This window comes from Gossypium hirsutum, chromosome A10, assembly GCF_007990345.1.
Source record: "Gossypium hirsutum isolate 1008001.06 chromosome A10, Gossypium_hirsutum_v2.1, whole genome shotgun sequence".
In the NCBI taxonomy this organism is placed as follows: Eukaryota; Viridiplantae; Streptophyta; class Magnoliopsida; order Malvales; family Malvaceae; genus Gossypium; species Gossypium hirsutum.
Genome location: NC_053433.1, coordinates 21878510 through 21893937, shown reverse-complemented (window position 1 = coordinate 21893937; position 15428 = coordinate 21878510). Strand labels below are relative to the sequence as shown.

Genomic DNA, 15428 nt, shown 5'->3' with positions numbered 1-15428 from the left:
ATATATTTGAGTTCATGTTCAGATGTCTATTTGTTAGCAAGTAAGCCGAACATTAAGAACATTTAGGATTATTGCGGTCAATGATAATACTAGTGTGTTATGAGATAGAATGTCTATAGATTTCGAATTGGGATTGTCATTAACATCGGAAAGGAAAATGTTATTTAGTTTATGGTTGTTCATTTGAAAAAGAAAGATCTGTATGATCATTTCAGTAGGTACAGAGTTTTCATTTGACAGATCAGCTGAGTATATGTATCCCTGAGAGGGTAATTTAGAATTTTGACAGTATGTTCCAACATTGTGTTCTAGAGTTCAAAGGTGAATGGAAAAAGATATTTGAGGTTAAATCAAATTGTGATTCTGAGAAGTTAGTAAAGGTGTTTTATGAGTGTTGAAAGCAACTTTTTCTGGTAAGATTTTCGGGGATGAAAATCCCTAAAGGGGGGAGAGTTGTAACAACCTAATTTTTAGTGGTGTCGGAACAGTAAATCAAGATCACTAAATCTGACAAATGAGTAGGAAATATTATTAATTTAGTGAGTATAAGTTAAATGTGAAGTTAGGAAAAATTTTGAAATAGTGAAATGTACAAAAAATATATATTAAAATAATTAGAATTGAAAACGAGGTATCGAGACCTCAAAAATTTTAAATCGAGCCATAAATATTTTTATAAATATTTATGGAGTGTTAATAAGTTAGTATTAAAGTTTCGTCAAGAAATTTTAAAGTACTGATAGCTAATTGAACAAAAAGGACTAAATTGTATCAAATGTAAAATTGTGGAAAATGATTAAATAGCTTAAATGATAAAAGAAAGAGGGTTTAAAAGGAAAATAGACCCAAGGTATATTTGGGCTGGACGGTAAGAGCATGAAATCACCAAGAAATTAAGGACAAAATTGCAAAATTTACTTAATAAAGCTAGGACTAAAGTGGAATTATCTAGATTTCTCTTTATTTTTCTACATTCTCATCAGCAAAAACACCATGGAAGAGTTCCCTTAAGCTGGTTTTTCATATTTTTACTACAAGTAAGTTCAATTCTTGATTATTTCTTGAAATTTTGTGTTTTTGTGACTTTTACAACTAGGTCCATTTGTTGAATTCATTAGTTCTTGATTCTATGAAAGAAATTGAAAGTTTCTATGAATATGTGCTGGAAGTATATGATGATTTGATATAGAATTAGAGCTTTAAATTGTTTATATGCTGATTTTATTGAAAGAATTGAATAGAAAGTGAATGTTTGGGACCTAAATTGTAAAAGAGTTTGAAGTTAGAGTTTTATGTGGAAATTCTGAATTTCAATAGTTATGAAATAACTTATAATGTCTAGGAAAAGTATTAATTGAGAAAATTAGTTTAATTGAGGGGTTAATTAAGTAAGGACTGAATTGTATGAACTGTGAAATTTGGGGCAAAATTAAAATCAACATTTTGCACTAAAACAGTTTTGGACAGCAGCAATAGTCTAACTTTGAAAAATCTCCAAAAATTTTAGAAATTTAATTAGAGGATGAATAAAATATGAAATTAAATCTTATTGAGTCTAGTTTCTTATAGAAGAAACGGTTTAAGTAATGAAATTGTAAATCATGAGATATAATAAGTTTTGTGAGACAATGTCAGAATGATTTCGGGTTCCCCTGTTCTGAATTTGGAAAATCATCAAAAATTGGAGAAAAATAATTAAGGGATTAAATTTATATGTTTAAAATCCTTAAAGAGTCTATTTTCAATACAAATAAGCGGGAACATCATCTGAATCTCGTACGATGAGATAATTAATTCTTAGTGAAGAAGGGTCGGAGCTGTCAGACAGCAGAACAGGGGAAATTTTAAAGAATAAACTGTACTTATTGGCTAAACCAAAAATTTTGCAAATTTTATGGTAATAAGATAAGTAAGTCTAGTTTCAGGGAAAATTAGCGGATCTTAATTTCGAGTTCTGTAGCTTAAGATATAAATAATTTAGTAACTATGACGCAAATGGACAGTTTTGAATATACATAAGTAAATAGTGAAATTATTGATAATGTTACTTGTTGCATGTTATATAAATTAAGGATGTGGAATAGAGAGGAGCAGGAGGAAAATATGTATGAATATTCAACTAGCATGGCTAATTTGTATGTTTTAGGCTCATGGACTAAATTGAATAAAAGTAAAATTTTATGGGCAATTTTGTAAAAAAATGTTAGAAATGACCAATTTGCATGAAATGTATTATTTTATTATTTAAATTACAAAATTGAATGAAATTATTAATTTAGCTCAAGATCAGGGAAAAACATGTTTTAAGGATTAAATTGAAAAGTGTTGAAATTATGGAAAATTCTAACATTTTATAGAATTCATAGGTTGTTATCAATTTGTGTGAGAATAACGGCTGGAAATAAGGATTAAATTGCAATAATTTTATTTTATTTTAACCTAAGGATGAAATCGTCATTAATTAAAAGTTTAGGGGTAAAATGATAATTTTTTAGAGCATTAGTTGAATATATTATAACATGAAATAAATGAAAACGACGATCAAATTTCTTTATAAAGATCCAGATGACTTGAATACGAGACTTGAACGTGGAAAAGAAAAGATATCGGATTAATGAAATATCTGATAAATGAATCGATAACTCCGGTAATGCTCCGTAACTCTATTCCGGTGACGGATTTGGGTTAGGGGCGTTACACTACGGATTTTTGGTTTAAATTTTGGATTTTAAACATTTTTTTGTTTTATAACTGCTAGTGGTAGGTAAAACTCGGGTTTTCAAATTAGATGAACGTTTTATCAAAATACCACGTATACGTAAACTACTTTAAAAACTTCTGCAAAGTATAACGTTTTGGAAATGAATAATGATTTGTAAAGTATGACGTTTTGAAAATGAAGAACAGTTTGAAAACAAAGGACATGATTTAGAATTAATATAAGATAATAAGTGGTTGTTTAAACGGTGAAATTGTTTTAGCATCGTTATGATTTCAAAAGCACTATTATGTGACATCGCCAGATTCAGCTATAATGTTTATGCCAGATTTGTGGTGTTACAACATTCAAGAAGGATAAAGACAAAATAAGCTCGCCACATGGAAGCACACCAAGAAATTCAAGATTTGTGGTAACTTAAACAACAAGGCATCTATAAGCAAACAAAGAGTTGATGAGATGTTGATGTGAAAAATGCCAGGCTACGTGAAAGCTACAATTAATTCATCCTTATCAGAAATACTGTGCGGGATTGAAGAAAAATTAAATAGAGTTTAGGAATTTTGCTATAAATAGAAATGTATGAAGCCTAAACAAAGCATCGAAAAATAGTTTAGAAATCTTTTCTTTTACTTTCAATATTCTCTCTTTGTAAACACTCTCTCTTTGTAAAAGCCATCCTTTACTTTTAATAAAATAACTATTTCTAATATTAAAAATAAATTTAATGTTAAATTTTAATAAAATTTAATATTCCTAAAATATTATTGAATAGATTCATTGTAAATTTAAATTTAATAAAATTTTATTAAAATAAATTAAACATAATATTTGTAATAAATAGAGATTCTTCAGTTAGCATGATTTGCCAAAATCCTGATTTACAGTCAAATTTACTAAAATATTTAGTTTGTTTAGCTTGATTAATTAAAACATCCTTTCTTAGAATAAAATATCCATAAAAAATAATATTTTGATTTTATCTTTTTATAATTAATTACCATCCTAGCTTTTCCTCTTTTTATTTCAGCATGGTTTCTTACCATACTAGTTATAAATCTGATGAAGAAAATACTTCAACAGATGAGGAAGAAAATAAAGAAATTCTAGAACCAATGGATACTGAAGAAACAGATCCTTATGGAAAGAGAAAATTAGAGTCAGATATTTAAAACAATGATTATCTAAGAGCTTTAAATAAAGATTTGGAAAAAGTTGAAGATACAATTAAAATTTTTTGTAATCAAACCAAAAATATAGCTACTAATGAAATTAAAACTGAATATCCAGGAGAGTCATCTAGTCTACCCAGTCAACCTATATCACATAGGATTGATGATTAAAATAAGAGAAATGTGGCCCAAGGAGGAATATATTTAGACTTAACTAATATTCCAATATCAGACTATGAAAAACCTATAGATGATTGGGCACAGTCTATGACTATTGTTGTAAACAACAACAATACTTGGTCAAAAGAAAAATTCTTAAATTTTTTTGTAGGAACTTTTCAAGGTGATGTTTTACAATTTTTAAGATGATGGGAAGAATCTGATATAGGAAAAATCCAAAAATGACAATTAATTAATCAAATAGGAACCACTAAAGATCTTTTAAAAGGATTAACTAATATTCTAAAAACAGAATTTTGTGGCTATTTTGATAAAAAAAAAAGAGATCAGGATAGTGTATCTAATTATATATTGTCAAAAATTAAATGATGTGATATTAGATATTTAGAAGAATTTTCTAAAAAAATTCTTCATGAATATCAAAAATTAAAAAATGAAAATATAGAATTTTGAAAAAACTAATATTTTCATAAATTACCTCCACCATGGGATGAGATATGTATAAAAAATATGTATCTTATTTAGATAAACATAGTAAAGAAGCAGGAGTAGCGAAAGAAAATATAGATTCCATATGAAATAGAATAAATTTTACAAAAGAAAGAATAATTTTGTATTGTTTACAAACTAAAGCTTCTAAACAAGTAAAAAATAAATTAAGTACTAGTCACTGTTCAAAAATTTTAGAAAATGAATGGGAGTTTGGATGTAAAACAATACGTCTTAATACTTATAAAAAATATAGAAAGAAAAATAGAAGATATAAGTTAGTTTGGTGGAAACCAGGAAATAAAAAATATACTGGTTATAATAAGAAAAAGAAAAAATTTGTTAGAAGAAAAACTTCTAAAAAATCTAAAAAACAGATATGTAAATATTTTATATGTGATGTAAAAGGTCATATAGCACCAAATTGTCCTAACAAAAAAAAAGTGCTAAGAAAATGATTAAAAGTCTTGAAGAACAAGATTTAGAAATATGTTCTGAAGAGGAAATAAATCTTGAAGAAATATTATATGAATTAATATAAAAAACAAATTCTGATTCGAATGAAGAATATATATTTATGTTTAATGTAGGAAGTAGTTCTAAAAATCAAATAGAAGAAATTCCTAGTTCTGAACAACAGGATATAAAATTAGGAAATTTAATCGAAGAAGAAAAAGACTTTTCTGATGAGATGATAGAAAAAATAAATAAAAATCATATTTCTGAAGAAAAAATATATAAAATATCAAGTCAAAGACACATAAAGAAAATTACTGGTAATACAGTTGCTAAAGATACTAGAGGAGGATTAACAGAAATCCCATTATTTACTAAAAATAAAATTAAGAGGATTAAAAAGAAATACCCTCAAGTTAGATATATACATTTAAGTATAATTATGGTAACTATTAGAGTTTTATTTAGAAAAGGACATGATATACCTATAATAACAGTATTATTAGATAAAAGATTTGAAAATCCAATAAAAGCACTTTGGGAGGAATTCAATCTAATTTACATAACGGTGTAATAGGATTTCAATTTAAACCAAACTACTTTATATCTATTACAGATCCTCTAATAGAAGAGTGTTTATGTTTAAGAATTTAGACAAAAAATTTTAAAATTAATGATTTAGCAGAAGGTCTAGCAATAAGTTGGACTTCTATTAATGAATATACTAATACGGCAGAACTAGAAATTAAAGAAACAATCAAAATTATTTATAATTATTAATACTGCAAATTGGTGCTTACCACAATATTAATAATATTAAAATACAATCTTGTTTATATAAATTTCAAAATTTCATAAATTTGATTAAACTATTTCTTCGACTAATAACTTCTGTTGTTAATGAATCTAGACAACATCCAAGAAGGATAAAGGCAAAATAAGCTGGCCACGTGGAAGCGCACCAAGAAATTCAAGATTGGTGGTAACTTAAACAACAAGGCATCTATAAGCAAACAAAGAGTTGATGTGATGTTGATGTGAAAAATGCCAGGCTACGTGGAAGCTATAATCAATTCATCCTTATTAGAAATATTGTGCGGGATTGAAGAAAAATTAAATAGAGTTTAGGAATTTTGCTATAAATAGCGATGCCTATTTATTTGTTAATAACTTAAGTACTAGTTATTCTAAAAATTAATTAGTTAAATTAAGTATCTATTATCTTTATTAAAATAAACGTATTGTACAACTGATAATTTATTTTCTATTGTACAAATTCTGTTTTTAGAATATTAGTTAATCATTTTAAAAGATATTTAGGGGTTCCTATCTGGTTAATTAATTGTCCTTTTTAGATTTTTCCTATATCAAATTCTTCCCATCGTCTTAAAAATTGTAAAACATCGTCTTAAAAAGTTCCTACAAAATAATTTAAAAATTTTTGTTTTGACCAAGGATTGTTGTTGTTTACAACAATAGTCATAGACTGTGCCCAATCATCTATGGTTTTTTTCATAGTCTTATATTGGAATATTAGTTAAGTCTAAATATATTCCTCCTTGGGCTACATTTCTCTTATTTAAATAATCAATCCTATGTGGTATAGGTTGACTGGGTTGACTAGATGACTTTCCTGGATATTCAGTTTTAATTTCATTAGTAGCTATATTTTCGGTTTGATTACCAAAAATTCTAATTGTATCTTCAACTTTTTCAAAATCTTTATTTAAAGTGTAACGCCCTGAATTTTGGGTCTAGAAGTTTTGGGTTTTGAGCATAGGGTCAGTGAGGAGGTGGCACTTATGTATTTAGCGGCGCAATTTAGTGGCAGAATAGGCTTGCTGGTCTGGTGGTTAAGTGTATGCTAGCTTGACTCAGGGTCCTTGGTTTGAGTCTCTGTGTGGGCGTTTTGGAAAAAAATTTATTTATTTTTGTTTTAAGTTAAAATAGTTATTTAGTTTATTTGTTTATTATTATTATTATTATTATTTATTTTTACTTTTATTTTTTATTTTTATTCTTCTTCCTTTTCATGTTCTTTTCTGTTCCTCTTCCCCTTTTCATTTTTTTTCTTTTTGCTATTTTCTTTCTGTGCAAACAGGTTAATTGCGGATTCTGGAGTTTCACTCCTCTGTCGTTTCTTTCATCGTCAAAAACGGGTGTAGGATTCAAACTTTCTCTGCATTATTTTAGTTTTCTCGAATTCTGATTTGACCAATCGTGTATGAGTGTTTTTAACGATTTAGATTTGGTTTTCTGAATGCTGAAAGTGAGAGAAATACTCCAATTGTTGATATGTTTTCGATATTACTTAAGTTGAGATAGTTTGGTGGCTAAAGTAGAGTTTTCGAGGCTGTTTTGGGGTAGTTTCGTGACCTTTCCGATGGCCACACGGGCGTGTGCCGAGGCACACGACCGTGTGGATTTGGGAATTAAGGTTCTATGCCAATTTTGGTGCCACACGGCCTGGTCACATGACCATGTGGTCAATTTGGGGATTTTATCGTTTCTCACACAGTCGTGTCCCTTGGTCTACACGGGCATGTAAGTTTAGGGATTAGAGTTCTAGACATTTGGGGTCACACGGCTTAGCCACAAAGTCGTGTGACTGATTTGGGAATTAAGGATTCCACATGGGTGTGTGTTTCGAAACTCACGATCATGTCTGGTAGGCACACGGGTGGGTGAGACCCTCACACGGTTGTGTCTGCCCTGCATCTTATTTTGGCGAAATTAGACAGTAAGCAACACAGCCTATTCATATAGCCGTGTCCCTGCTTCACATGGGCATGTGCCTCTGTCATAAGGCTGTATGCTAACTTTCACACGAGCGTTTGGACCCCTACACGGCCTAGAATGCTCCACACGGCCAGAGCACACAAACGTGTGGCCCTATCTTGCCAGATAATGATTTTAGGTCAAATATAAGTGTAATCACAACTTTGTGTGTTCTAACCCTCGACTAAGCTAAGCTTACTGAGGTAGATACGACTCTGTTCTGACTTCGGTTTATGTTTTAGTTGTGATTGGATGTGTGATATGTTAGGCACTGAATCTGAGTGTATGGGTGTATATACTTCTGTAACAAATTAATTGGTTGTGAATGATTGTCCGGAATTGCTTTCTGAATTGGTACATCTGCATACATACATTTGCATACATACATACATATACATAAACTATTTTGGGTGGGATTTTGAAGAGAAGGGAGATTTATGAAACTGGCAGTTGATCGGTTGGTGACTGATAGCCCTATTACCCAGAGGGTCATGGTCGGTCCCAATACCCTGAGATCGTGGACAATTTGATTGTACTGCGGACTACCGCACTGCACCGTACAGTACATACGTCAGCTTCGCTGCTTATCATTGATTGAACTAACAGTTTTACTGCAACCTATCGGTATAGCAGATTACCACATTGCACCGTACCACATGTACATTATCTACGCTACGTACTACTATCTGATCTGGCAGTTCATACTGCATGTCTGTACTGCTGTTTACCGCATTGTACCGTACAGCTTATACACTAGCTTTGATACGCAATATATGTGACTGGCAGTTTATCTGCATACTGTTAGCCCCAATACCCAGAAGGTCGTGGGTAGTCCCAATTCCCTGAGGGTCGAGGACAATGCTGATGTCCATCATTGTCGGGCAACCCCGGATGACATAATATGGAGTGTAAGGTTGGATAGGCCTTATGAGATCAAGTGGAGTGTTTGACAGGACGAGCTTAAAGCTCTGATGAGGAGTGAGGGAGGACAAAGAGGTGTGCTGGCTGGATGGGTGGGAATTTTATAACTCATTTGCATTCATATACATCTGACTGATCGGTTTGACTGAATTGGAACTTGCGAATGGTTGAGAACTACTGATACCATGACTGAATATGATATTATGACTAAATGTGTTACTGATCAACTGAAAGGCACTAGTGCCTATGCGAATTCTGTAGACTTTGTCTGAGATTGCTTGACTGTACTGTTATTGTGACTGTGCGACTTACTTGTGAATTGTTGCCACTGTATCTAAATGGCACGTGTGATTGTGTGTGTTTGCTTGTTCCATGTGATCGAAAGGTACCTATGGTAATTGATTTTGGGTGAGTATGCTCAGCGGTCATCTGTCGGTAAGTTTGCTTTGCATATAGCGACCGGTGCTGATTAGTTCTGTAAGTTAGCTCTGCTTCACATCTGAAGTTGAACCGCGTCCAGGCTTTCAGTTTTTGTCCCTGTTCCAGTTTCTGTGGTTTATTTAATTTGGTCTCACACTAAGCTCGAGTAGCTCACCCCCTCTTCTATTTCCCCTTTCAGGTACAGTTATGGATTCTAGATGCTGGATTCAATACGCAGAAGTGTCAGACAGCTTCGGCAGATTGAAGTATTAATTTATGTTTACTAGTTTTTTTTTTATATTCGACTTTGGCGGTTTGGTTTATAAACCTGTGGTACAAATTTCGATTTAAGTTTTACTCATTTTTATTCCTGAAGTTTTACTGATTCGAGTTTTTATAGAAGTAAATGTTTTGATTCGACATGGTAACTTGTTTTGTAAAATTTACCTACGATCACTTCGGTGATCAATGTAGCATTTCGAATTCAGTCTAAACTCCTAGTCCGGGATTAGGGTGTTACATAAAGCTCTTAGATAATCATCGTTTTGAATATCTGACTCTAATTTTCTCTTTCCATAAGGATATGTTTCTTCAATATCCATTGGTTCTGGAATTTCTTTATTTTTTTCCTCATCTGTTGAAGCATTTTCTTCATCAGATTTATAACTGTAACCTTTAAATCTTCTAAATTATCAGAATTCCTAGAACTACTACTTTTTGTAGTATCATAATTTAACATATCATGATAATTAAATAAAGTAAATAGATCTTATGTTTTTCATAAAGTTCTTCTATTAATTATAAATATTCTGCATACTAATAATTATCTTAGAAAGTAGTAGTTCTAGTAATTCTGATAATTTAGAAGATTAAACGGTTAGTAGTTATAAATTTGATGAAGAAAATACTTCAACAGATGAGAAAGAAAATAAAGAAATTCCAGAACCAATGGATACTGAAAATATATAAAGTTATAATATTGGTAACAATATTAAAATTCCTAAACTCTATTGAATAAAATATAAAGATATTATTTACCTAAACAGTAAATTAGAACATAGGTTAAATCTTGTTCATTTTAAATTTAAATACCAATTGGTTCAGTTAATAAAGATATTTAACTTTATTTTCATATAATAAATTTAGTTTGTAAAATTTAACATAATAATAATAATTTTGAACAAATTATTATTAACACTATTTAATTTTTATTATTAATTTTTTAATAAAATTTTTAATATAATAGATGTTTGTTATTTGAAATAATTTATTTATTATTTGAAATAATAATTTAATCACCAAGACTTTTCACATCAACAAATGAAAATTGGATATTAAGGAGATAAACAATCTTCTTAATATATTTCAATATTTTGTTCATAAAGGAACAAATAGTCCTATTATGAATAAAGTATTAGAATCTGTTTATATAATAAAGTCAAGAAAATTTTACCAATAGAAATTTCTACAAAAATTAATAGAGCTATTTGCAATCAGCAAATTCAATTTCCAAAAACTTTTTCTGAATACTTTTTACAAATAATTTTTTTTTTTACAATGACTATCATAATTTAGGGGTTGTTAGAATTAAGTGACTTGAATCCTTATTTAAATAAAATACAGTGGTAAAATAAAATAAAAGTAAAATCCATATATTACTACACTTCTTTATTTTATTTTAGAATAAGGTTTTTTTAAACTTTATTAAACTTCATCTATTTGATATTGATTAGAATAAGGTATTTCAATCTTACTACACTCCTATTAGAATTAGGTTTTACAAGAATATAAGTAGACATAGTCTATTCCTCTTGTAATTATTCAAATTCGACATAGTGAATTTTCTTCTCCTCTCCCCATGGTTTTTTCCCGAAAGGGTTTCCACGTAAAAACTATGTGTTCTTTATTTTTATTTCTCTTTTCTTTGCAATATATATTGTCATTACCGACATTTTTTTTTACAAATTGGTATCCGAGCTTCCGGGTGGTTTATCTCGATCTTGGTAATGGCGTCTTTGAAATATGAAATTCTACTATTGGATTGCAACACTAGATTGCGTTGTGGAAAATTAAGATGCAAGCAGTTTTTGCGCAGATGGATCTGGAGGATGCCCTGCTAGGGATAAATAAGATGCCTTCGACATTAATGGATAAAGAGAAAAAGCTTTAGGACCGAAAGGCGTTAACACAATTACATCTGCATTTGTTTGACGGAATTTTGCAAGATGTGATGAAGGAGAAGACCACCGCTACATTATGGAAGAGGCTGGAACAAATATGTATGTCGAAAACTCTAACCAGCAAGCTATATATGAAGCAGTGTCTTTATGCTCATTGTTTGGAGGAAGGTGCATATGTGCATGAACACTTAACAGTTTTTAAAGAAATTCTCTCAAACTTGGAGGCCATGGAGGTTCAGTATGATAAGAAAGGTTTAGGGTTGGTTCTACTTTATTCGTTGCCCCTGTCTTATTCAACCTTTAGAGACACAATTTTATATAGCCGTGAGTCTCTCACAGTTGATGACATTTATGATTCTTTAACCTCGTATGATAAGATGAAACATCTTGTGGTTAAAACTGACTCTTAGAGAGAGGGTCTCATTATTCATAAGAGACAAGATTAGAATGCTGATAATGATCGTGGAAGGACACATGAACAGAATCTTCGCGGTAAATCTAAGTTTAGATCGAAGTCTTCAAACAGAGGTAAAACTTATAAATTCTACAAGAAGAAAAGGCACATTAAATCTGAGTGCTACAAGCTACAGAATAAGATCAAAAGGAAGGCTATGAATCAAAAGGGAAAACAACCAGAAAATTCTAGTGAAGCTAATATTGTAGAAGACTACAGCAATGATGAACTTCTAGTTGCTTCTGTCAACAATTATAAAGTGATTGAGGAGTGGATTATTGATTCAGGATGCATTTTCCATATGAATCCCAATTGGAATTGGTTTACAACTTACGAAACAGTATCTGAATGTGTTGTTTTGATAAGAAATAATGCTTCATGTAAAATCGCAGATGTTGGAACACTTCAAGTTAAGATGTTTGGTGGAGCTGTCAGAACACTTAGTAATGTACGACATGTTCCAAAATTGAAGAGAAACTTTGTAACGCCCCAAATTTCCCTAATTTCGGCTTTTGTAAACTTGTAACACAAGTGTGTATCTACTTCAGTGGTTAAATGTTCTGGGTGTACCTGAGAGGTCCTAGGTTCAAGCCATAACTTGGGTAAATTTTGGCATTTTTATGAATAAATTGGGTTCAGTAGGCTTATATTTTATTGTTTGTAAAAGCATATTAGAATGGGTCTGCTGATCTAGTGGTTACGTGGAGTGTTCGAGTGTTGGAGGGCTTGTGTTCAAATCCCTACGTGAACAATGATGTTATTTTTGCTCGTTTGACTGAGAGAGTTTTGGTCAAACAGAAATTTTGGGTAGTGAGATTAGTGGAGTGATTTGGGGGATTGGGCAGTTGTCTGAATATTTTCTTTTTGGAAAAATTTGATTTTTCTCTCTTTCCCCAAACTCTCTAACGCCGTTTCTTCCTCTTTTCTGCATTCTCAATTTTTTCTTTTCTTTTCCCCCATTGCTGCCAAAATCCTTATTATTTCTCCTTTAATCCACCATTTTCTTGTGAATCTACATCTTAGTTAGCAGTCACTCGAGTTCAATAAGTCTTCTCTTTTCTTTTCTGTCGTTAAATTTATAACAATTGATTAGTAATTTGGTTCTCTTGTTAATAATGGCGTAGGAGAAGCATTCATCAGTGACTTCCGTATCTCTTGTGTTAGCAACTCTAACGAAAGATTTTCGTCGGCGGTAAGTTGGGTCTCCGTTAGTTCCTAATTGACGAATTCATATATTAATCCACTAAATCAATGATTGGATTCACTAATTATCGATACTGGAGTGCTCAGAAGTGGTTAGGCATTTAAAACGATACAGGTGTGTACCCAAAACACTAAAAATGAGTCTCGACAAAAAGCCGAAAAATCCTACTGTCGGCGCCACACAGGCGTGTGGTAGCCCGTATGGCAGGCCTTGTAACTAAACACGAGTGTGTGAATGATAAGCCAGGCCGTACACGTATAACACGGGTGTATGACACGGCTGTGTGATTACCGACGGGGCCATGTGTGAGACACGGGCTTGACCAATTTGGCCGTGTGGGCTCACACGTGCGTGTAGGATTTTTGGGATAGGCCGTGTGATCCACACAGCCAAAACTAATTTGGATCGTGCAGACCACACAAACGTGTGGGCCTACACGGGTAAGCCACATAGGCGTGTGAGCCCATTTTTATGAAATATTCTGCAAGGGTTGCTCGAGTCACCCAAGTCGATTAGGACATACTGTAGGGTCGGTACGAGTTACTTTGACCCCTGATTACGTGATCTGACTATGTGATATGTGTTTTAACATGTTACCCTCAGCATGTATATCGATTTGAATGTACGATCTAATAAATTGTGTATTAGCATGTCATACTTGTATGTTGCATTGTATTGGGGTTGAGATGATGTTATTTAGAGGAAATATTCTGAAAGGCTCTTAAACTTGATATCTGGCAGCTCAGCTACAATTATCTGATTATGTGCCGCATTTCGGTACAGCATGATGTGTAGGGATAGATGGGTCGATTTTATCCCTACATGGTGTGTTGGGTTAGACAGAGATGGTGTGTAGAGGCTAGTGGGTAGGATTTTGATATTCTGTCTGCATACTGTATCTGACATGGGCTAAAACCCTAAGTTGTATCTGATTCTGTAGCTGATGGGCTAAGGCCCTAACTGTTTTTGTAAAGGGCTCCGGCCCCAAATTGTTTATTTATGACACCAAATATGTATTATGTATGTGTGATTTGTGGGGATTACACACTGAGTTTGTGAAAACTCACCCTTTCTATTTAATCTATAACACCCCTTACCCATGTCCGACGCCGGAACAGGGTACGAGGTATTACCAGACTTAAACATTCACAAACATGCAAAAATTGGGCCTTAAAATTTCTTTTAATTCAAAACATTTCAAACAAATGTATGTCATCCCTTATTTGGGTCTACGAAGCCCAAAACATACATCGAGATTGATTCGAGACTAAATTGAGAACTTTGAAAAGTTTCAGGAAAACTTAGGAAATTTTCCCATGAAATAGGGTCACACACCCGTATGCCTTTGGCACGCTAGTGTCCTCAGGCCGTGTAACTCTCTGTTTATAATGTCAGCATGCAAGTCGAACCACACAGCAGGGCCACAAGCCCATGTCTCCCGGCCGCATCCCTCACACGGTTGAGACACATGGTCGTGTCTCAACTCGTGTGGCCAACACTTAGGCTATTTTTCAAGCCTTCATGTTACCCATAATTTCTTACAAGTAATATATCTACTCATGCAATACCGAGTCTAGATTCCTTATTTCACATTCATAATACCTGTCATTTTGATGACCACTTTTACCATTATGCTATGGTTACCGACTTATCCATCGAGCACTCATGTTCAATCATTATCACATAGTGTTTATAACGTGCAATTACTACATGGCTATGACCACATCAATTGGTCATAGAGAATACATCCAACACACATGTCATATTACTAACCATGCATGGCAAACAAACATAATCACATTATAAACATTAGACATGACATGAATAGCTAGGCTTACAAGCCATAATCAATATGAGCCACATCTCATGGCCATATACATATAACTCAATATAAGCTAACACATTTGGCCAAAGCAAAATAATATATGTCAATCAACTAGATCCCTATACATGCCACTCACTTGAAATTTGTAATAAATGCTTCAATATTCCAAAGGTAGAGACTTGATAGTGTGATGTTGTCTCTGACGATCTCCAACCCCTAGCTAACCTGAAAACACTAAAGGAAGGGATTAAGCTTTATAGCTTAGTAAGACCGTATGAAAATAATAAGCGTTTTATAGCTTAGTAAGACTGTATGAAAATAATAAGCAATTTATCAACTTGCTTCTCAAGGTACTACAACCCTATTTGCATTTTCACTCATGTTCCAGTCAAGCTGTTTTCTCGAGTCATAGTCACTAAATCATTTATATCTGGAGCTACAGAACTCCAAATTAAGTTCTGATAATTTTCCCTGAAATAAGACTCACATATCTTCTTACCATAAAATTTTTAGAATTTTTTGGTTTAGCCAATTAGTAGAGTTTATTCCTAAATGTTACCATTTTTTCTGTATGACAGTTCTGACCCCTCTTCACTAAAAATTAATTATCTCATAATATGGGACTCGGAT

At 32.2% G+C, this 15428-nt stretch overlaps 1 long non-coding RNA gene across 1 annotated transcript; it reads left to right on the top strand.

Annotated features, from left to right (window-relative positions):
* The first annotated feature begins 6184 nt into the window (after positions 1 to 6184).
* On the top strand, positions 6185 to 9730 carry LOC121208407 (uncharacterized). The gene is made up of 2 exons (XR_005903425.1): positions 6185 to 7177; positions 9335 to 9730. It is a non-coding gene; the product is annotated as an uncharacterized lncRNA (long non-coding RNA).
* The last annotated feature ends 5698 nt before the right edge of the window (positions 9731 to 15428 follow it).